The sequence below is a fragment of the Pseudophryne corroboree genome, chromosome 8 (assembly GCF_028390025.1).
Source record: "Pseudophryne corroboree isolate aPseCor3 chromosome 8, aPseCor3.hap2, whole genome shotgun sequence".
Lineage (NCBI taxonomy): Eukaryota > Metazoa > Chordata > Amphibia > Anura > Myobatrachidae > Pseudophryne > Pseudophryne corroboree.
Genome location: NC_086451.1, coordinates 160,908,490 through 160,915,709, shown reverse-complemented (window position 1 = coordinate 160,915,709; position 7,220 = coordinate 160,908,490). Strand labels below are relative to the sequence as shown.

The 7,220-nt window shown below is 46.4% G+C and overlaps 1 non-coding gene across 1 annotated transcript; it reads right to left on the bottom strand.

Annotated features, from left to right (window-relative positions):
• Window positions 1-4,418: 4,418 nt before the first annotated feature.
• LOC134951988 (U1 spliceosomal RNA) lies at window positions 4,419-4,581 on the bottom strand. The gene has a single exon (XR_010184618.1). It is a non-coding gene; the product is annotated as a U1 spliceosomal RNA (small nuclear RNA).
• Window positions 4,582-7,220: the final 2,639 nt, after the last annotated feature.

Below are 7,220 nucleotides of genomic sequence, written 5' to 3'. Positions count from 1 at the left end.
ACTTTCATTCACCTCTGCCCCATGGTCCTGCTACCCCACAACTCAGCCCTGCTCCCTCTCTCCCTTCCCTGTCACCTCCCCACACCCCCATCCACATCACACTGACCTCCCTCCCTGCCCACCTCCTGCAGTTTCCCCTCCTAGCTCAGGCACCCGTACCATCACTACTCTCTCATCATCCCTGCCCTCAAAGTTAATCCCACCTCATCGCTACAGCAACCCTGAAAATCTAATTCACATCTCTCCCACAAACTCATACCCCCTATCCTGTGCCCTCTGGAATGCCAGATCTGTTTATAACAAACTGGTCCCCACTCATGACCTTTTCATTTCCAACTCCCTACACCTACTAGCCATTACGGAAACTTGGATTACGCCCTCTGACACTACTTCTGCTGCTGCTCTCTCTGCTGGGGGCCTTACATTCACACACACACCCCGACCTGGGGGTCGCCATGGGGGTGGTGTTGGGGTCCTTTTACCTTCTAGTAACTCCTACCAACTCATACCACCAGAACCATCACTTATATTCTCTACATTTGAGGTCCACGCCATATGCCTCTTCCAACCAGTCCATCTTAGAGTAGCTGTCATTTACCGCCCCCCTGGCACTGCTTCCAAATTAATCGACAACTTTGCTTCCTGGCTTCCTCACTTCCTCTCTTCTGACATTCCCACCATTATCCTAGGCGATTTCAACATCCCTATTGACATCCCCACACAATCCCCTGCCTCTAAACTCCTTAACCTCACCTCTTCACTTGGTCTCTCCCAGTGGACCTCCTCACCCTCCCATGTGAATGGGAGCTCACTGGATCTGGTCTTCACTCACCGCTGTGATATTTCTGATTTTTCCAACTCCCCATTTCCCCTCTCTGACCACCACCTGCTCTCCTTCAACCTATCTCTCTCGACTTCCCCATCTCTACCTCCTAAAGCTACCATCACTAAGCGTAACATTGAAGCTATTGACACCACATTCCTTTCCTCCCTGTTTGACTCACTTCTCTCTCCTATTCTCTCTCTCTCATGCCATGAACAAGCCACTTCCACATACAATGCTTCCCTTACTTCTGCTCTTGACTCTGTTGCTCCACCAACCACTATTCACCCTCACAAATTAACACCTCAACCCTGGCACACCAAATGCACCAGATATCTGCAAAAATGCTCACGTACGGCTGAGCGACACTTGAGGAAATCACGCTCTAAGGCAGACTTCCTCCATTTCAAACTTATGCTCTCATCCTTCAGTGCTGCCCTTTCTCTTGCTAAACAGTCATACTTCAAGAACCTCATCTCCTCCCAGTCTTCCAACCCCCGGCGCCTCTTTGCCACTCTCAACTCACTCCTCTGCCCACCTCCACCTCGTCTCCCTTCCTCACTCTCTGCTCTTGACTTTGCCACTTACTTCACATCCAAAATTGACTCCATACGTCAGGACATCACATCACACCAGACTATCAGTAACCAGCCTTCTCCCAACCCTTACCAACCCTCCCCATCCCTCGCACCAACTCTGTCATCTTTCTCCCATGCATCTGGAGAGGAAGTCATGGCCCTCATTCGTTCCTGTCCCCTCACCACCTCCCCACTTGACCCAATCCCCTCCCGCCTCCTTTGCCACCTCTCTTCTTCTGCTTTTTCCCATCTTTCCCACCTTCTCAATCTCTCCCTCTCATCAGGCACTGTCCCCTCTGCCTTCAAGCACGCTCTCATCTCTCCTATTCTTAAAAAACCTACCCTTGATCCAAACACTCTCTCCAACTACCGACCCATCTCTCTCCTCCCTTTTGCCTCCAAACTCCTTGAGCGTATTGTCTACAACCGCCTTACTTCCTTTCTTTCCTCACACTCACTGCTTGACCCATTCCAGTCTGGCTTCCGTCCTCTCCACTCCACTGAAACTGCCCTTACAAAAGTATGCAATGACCTCCATGCTGCTAAATCTAAGGGACACTGCTCTCTACTTATTCTACTTGATCTCTCTGCTGCTTTTGACACTGTGGACCATCCTCTCCTACTGCAAATCCTTCACTCCATTGGTCTGCGTAACACAGCCCTCTCTTGGTTGTTGTCCTACCTTTCTGACCGTTCATTCTCTGTCTCCTCTCATGACTCCACCTCCCCCTCACTTCCACTAACTGTAGGGGTACCCCAAGGTTCTGTCCTTGGTCCTCTTCTCTTCTCTCTCTATACGTCCTCACTAGGTAAGCTCATTAGTTCTTTTGGTTTCCAATATCATCTCTATGCTGATGACACTCAAATCTATCTTTCCTCTCCAGACCTCTCCCCTACTCTCCTCACTCGTATCTCCAACTGTCTCTCTGCTATCTCTTCCTGGATGTCCCAGCTCTTTCTTAAACTTAACATGTCTAAGACCGAGCTGATCATCTTCCCTCCCTCCCGCATAACCTCACCTCCTACAATCTCATTATCTATTGATGGCACTACTATCTCCTCTACCCCCCAAGTGCGCTGTCTTGGAGTAATCCTTGACTCCTCCCTCTCCTTCAAACCACACATTCAGCACCTCTCACAAACCTGCCGTTTTCATCTAAAAAATATTTCCAGGATCAGACCCTTTCTGACCCAGGATGCTACTAAGACTCTTATCCACTCACTGGTCATCTCCAGACTGGACTGCTGTAATCTCTTCCTGACTGGCATTCCTGACAAATACCTCTCTCCACTCCAATCTATCCTCAATGCTGCTTCCCGGCTCATTTTCCTCACCAAACGCACTACGTCCACCTCTCCTCTCTTACTAGTCCTTCACTGGCTCCCCTTCCCTTTCAGAATCCATTTCAAGCTTCTCACACTTGCTTACAAAGCCCTCACCCACTCCTCTCCCATCTACATCTCTGATCTTATCTCGCTTTACACTCCCACCCGTCCTCTTCGCTCTGCTAATGCACACCGACTCCTGCCTACGGATTACTTCCTCCCACTCCTACCTCCAAGATTTTTCACGTGCTGCACCACTTCTCTGGAATTCCCTACCTCTCCCCCTCAGACTCTCCACCTCTCTACAAAACTTCAAACGGGCTCTCAAGACCCACTTCTTCACCAAACCCAGCCAAATCTCATCCTAAACCTCTGTTCCACGCTCTCTATGTACCCCATCTGTCTCACCCCTGTCTGTCTACCCCTCCCTTTTAGAATGTAAGCTCTCACGAGCAGAGCCCTCTTCCCTCATGTGCTTACTCTTTTCTTACTTTAATAATCTTCAGCTGCACCAAATCCAGCAGTCTTCTGCCACCTGATACTTATTCCAGTGTCATCTGCTGATGTAGCTATGTTTATTTACCCTGTACTTGTCCTATATTGTCGTCAACTGTTAGTTTCTGTTTTCCTGTTTGATTATTTGTTTATGTACTCTGTAATTGGACACTGCGGAACCCTTGTGGCGCCATATAAATAAAGGATAATAATAATAATAAATAATATATAGCAGTATGGTACAGTAGGCCACTGCTCTACCTACCTCTGTGTCGTCAAGTATACTATCCATCCATACCTGTGGTGCATTTTAGAAAAAAACATGTCTCGGCAGAGCAATCTATAAATCCATAATTTTTCAGACAGCAACAGTGGGTATTGTAATAGTCACCCAATCCATCACTTTTATAGGGTTACATGCACCCACATGCTACAGCCTGTCTCAATAATTTTACTGTCACGCTGTGTGTGTTTGTGTTTTTATTTGGGTATTTTTTGTAGTTGTAGAACTACAGGTACCAGCAAGCCCGTTATTTCCCTGCCTGCTGGTACTTGAGGTTCTCCAAGTACCAGCAAGCGGGGGAGGCTTGCTGGGCCTTGTAGTTCTACAAAAAAAAAATATTCTTTTTTTACACACATGGCTATCAGCCCGGCACCCACCACCCAGGGGTGCTGGGGACAGCCTCGGGCTTCACCTCTGGCCCTTGGGTGCCTCGAGGGGAGGAACCTCTTGATTTAAGGGGTCCCCACTCCTCCAGGGAACCCCGGCCAGGGGTGACTAGTTGGAGCGGTAATGCCAGGGCCGCAGGGACCTACATCTGCATATGAAAAGAGAAAAGGGGCGTGCAGGGCATGGCAGCCTTTTGCGGCGCTTGGATGACCCCTAGTTCGCATTAAACACCTCCACCCTCCTTCGGTGTGGGGCTCATGTTGGCTATGCCCCAGCCCCTGAAGCATTCAAGCTGATTTCTTGCAGCAGCTGGGCACTGTAACAGCTCCAGAGCTGATCTGTAAGGCAAGTAAAAGGGTGTGGGCCCTGCAGCACTACCTGTAGTTCGCATTGTGCGTTGGAAGGCACAAATTAAGCAGACGGGAGAAGTCAGGATAGTGCGCAAGGGCATAGAAGGGAGCGGCTCAAGAAAAGAGAAGTGGAAACAGACAGCAAACTAGGCTGGAGAGAGACCTGAGACAAAGAGATCTGAATTATACGAGAGCCGACCAGGGGAAACACAAATTATGCAGTCAAGTTTCCCACATTTGGGGAAATCGCAGGAGCAGCACACCCAGAGTGCAATGGGTGAGCCTTGCCCTGGGAGAAGCACCTTCATGATCATAGTATCTCACCTGGCAGGTAAGTAGGAGTTGGGCTAGAGCTGGGGAGGGTCGCTGCTCGGGCACCCCCCTGTCAAGTGAAGGAGATCCAACTGAGGCAGCACAAGGAAACTCTCGAAACGAAGAACACTAGAATGAAAATTTTAAAGCCTCCTGTTAGTGCTTCATCTACACGGTATAGCCCTGAATATTTCAATGCGCAGCTCTTTGCAAAAGAGAGATATTGGCAAGGAAAAGCTGTCTTGTACCTTTGCATTTTTCTCCCAAACGAAGGACACTAGAAAGAAAATTTTAAAGCCTCCTGTTAGGCCATCATCTACACGACATAGCCCTGAATTTTCCAATGCGTAGCTCTTTGCAAAAGAGAGATATTGGCAAGGAAAAGCTGTCTTGTACCTTTGCATTTTTCTCCCAAACGAAGGACACTAGAAAGAAAATTTTAAAGCCTCCTGTTAGGCCATCATCTACACGGCATAGCCCTGAATTTTCCAATGCACAGCTCTCTGCAAAAGAGAGATATTGGCAAGGAAAAGCTGTCTTGTACCATTGGATTTTTCTCCCAAACGAAGGACACTAGAATGAAAATTTTAAAGCCTCCTGTTAGTGCTTCATCTACACGGTATTGCCCTGAATTTTCCAATGCGTAGCTCTTTGCAAAAGAGAGATATTGGCAAGGAAAAGCTGTCTTGTACCTTTGCATTTTTCTCACAAACGAAGGACACTAGAAAGAAAATTTTAAAGCCTCCTGTTAGGCCATCATCTACACGGCATAGCCCTGAATTTTCCAATGCGCAGCTCTTTGCAAAAGAGAGATATTGGCAAGGAAAAGCTGTCTTGTACCTTTGCATTTTTCTCCCAAACGAAGGACACTAGAAAGAAAATTTTAAAGCCTCCTGTTAGGCCATCATCTACACGGCATAGCCCTGAATTTTCCAATGCGCAGCTCTTTGCAAAAGAGAGATATTGGCAAGGAAAAGCTGTCTTGTACCATTGGATTTTTCTCCCAAACGAAGGACACTAGAATGAAAATTTTAAAGCCTCCTGTTAGTGCTTCATCTACACGGTATAGCCCTGAATTTTCCAATGCGCAGCTCTTTGCAAAAGAGAGATATTGGCAAGGAAAAGCTGTCTTGTACCTTTGCATTTTTCTCCCAAACGAAGGACACTAGAAAGAAAATTTTAAAGCCTCCTGTTAGGCCATCATCTACACGGCATAGCCCTGAATTTTCCAATGCGCAGCTCTTTGCAAAAGAGAGATATTGGCAAGGAAAAGCTGTCTTGTACCTTTGCATTTTTCTCCCAAACGAAGGACACTAGAATGAAAATTTTAAAGCCTCCTGTTAGTGCTTCATCTACACGGTATAGCCCTGAATTTTCCAATGCGCAGCTCTTTGCAAAAGAGAGATATTGGCAAGGAAAAGCTGTCTTGTACCTTTGCATTTTTCTCCCAAACGAAGGACACTAGAAAGAAAATTTTAAAGCCTCCTGTTAGGCCATCATCTACACGGCATAGCCCTGAATTTTCCAATACGCAGCTCTTTGCAAAAGAGAGATATTGGCAAGGAAAAGCTGTCTTGTACCTTTGCATTTTTCTCCCAAACGAAGGACACTAGAATGAAAATTTTAAAGCCTCCTGTTAGTGCTTCATCTACACGGTATAGCCCTGAATTTTCCAATGCGCAGCTCTTTGCAAAAGAGAGATATTGGCAAGGAAAAGCTGTAGTGTACCATTGGATTTTTCTCCCAAACGAAGGACACTAGAATGAAAATTTTAAAGCCTCCTGTTAGTGCTTCATCTACACGGTATAGCCCTGAATTTTCCAATGCGCAGCTCTTTGCAAAAGAGAGATATTGGCAAGGAAAAGCTGTCTTGTACCTTTGCATTTTTCTCCCAAACGAAGGACACTAGAAAGAAAATTTTAAAGCCTCCTGTTAGGCCATCATCTACACGGCATAGCCCTGAATTTTCCAATGCGCAGCTCTTTGCAAAAGAGAGATATTGGCAAGGAAAAGCTGTCTTGTACCTTTGCATTTTTCTCCCAAACGAAGGACACTAGAAAGAAAATTTTAAAGTCTCCTGTTAGGGCTTCATCTACACGGTATAGCCCTGAATTTTCCAATGCGCAGCTCTTTGCAAAAGAGAGATATTGGCAAGGAAAAGCTGTCTTGCACCTTTGCATTTTTCTCCCAAACGAAGGACACTAGAAAGAAAATTTTAAAGCCTCCTGTTAGGCCATCATCTACCCGGCATAGCCCTGAATTTTCCAATACGCAGCTCTTTGCAAAAGAGAGATATTGGCAAGGAAAAGCTGTCTTGTACCTTTGCATTTTTCTCCCAAACGAAGGACACTAGAAAGAAAATTTTAAAGCCTCCTGTTAGGCCATCATCTACATGGCATAGCCCTGAATTTTCCAATGCGCAGCTCTTTGCAAAAGAGAGATATTGGCAAGGAAAAGCTGTCTTGTACCTTTGCATTTTTCTCCCAAACGAAGGACACTAGAAAGAAAATTTTAAAGCCTCCTGTTAGGCCATCATCTACACGGCATAGCCCTGAATTTTCCAATGCGCAGCTCTTTGCAAAAGAGAGATATTGGCAAGGAAAAGCTGTCTTGTACCATTGGATTTTTCTCCCAAACGAAGGACACTAGAATGAAAATTTAAAAGC